Genomic DNA, 663 nt, shown 5'->3' on the forward strand with positions numbered 1-663 from the left:
TGCAATCCTCTAATACATGGCCCCCACAATGCGATTCCCATCCTCCCACAGGTTGGTTACCGGTCTTGAGCGCCCGTGAATCCCCATTGCTGCCACGGGTCGTTCGGTCTCAATACCCTTCCGATTTGGGTCTGATATAACGGGGACATCCTAGCCAAACACTGTTAGACAGCCCTAGGCATGACAATCAATAATTCGGGAAAGCGTCGATGGGCAACCCCGGAAACATCCCATACTATTTCCGATAATGTCCAAGGACAGAAGTGTCGAAAGGACACCTCTCAATCCCAAATCATACCTAATCAGACACAATCTCAGATCAAACATGACATACACATCAACAGTTCATCATATACAAGAGAGTATACCGTCATGTCTAATCGTTAAACAATATAGTAATAAGCAATTCACATAAGCTTACATAATAAAAAAAACATAAGCAAGTGCTAATGTTCTCACCGTAGTAATTCAGAAACATAAAGTATAATAACAGTAGGTAAACTCATAGTTTCATAAGGTAGAAACCAGAGAGTATGTGATCTATGTAATTAAAGAATAACTGTCCTTACCTTCTAACTCGCAAAGGAACTTAGGGAAATCAAGTAAGACCTTGACTAAACCTGAGAAGAAAGTCTTAAACAAGTGTATACAACATGTTAGGAA

This window comes from Hakea prostrata, unplaced genomic scaffold (genome assembly GCF_041222555.1).
Source record: "Hakea prostrata isolate BN-2017 unplaced genomic scaffold, UWA_Hpros_2 contig_40, whole genome shotgun sequence".
Lineage (NCBI taxonomy): Eukaryota > Viridiplantae > Streptophyta > Magnoliopsida > Proteales > Proteaceae > Hakea > Hakea prostrata.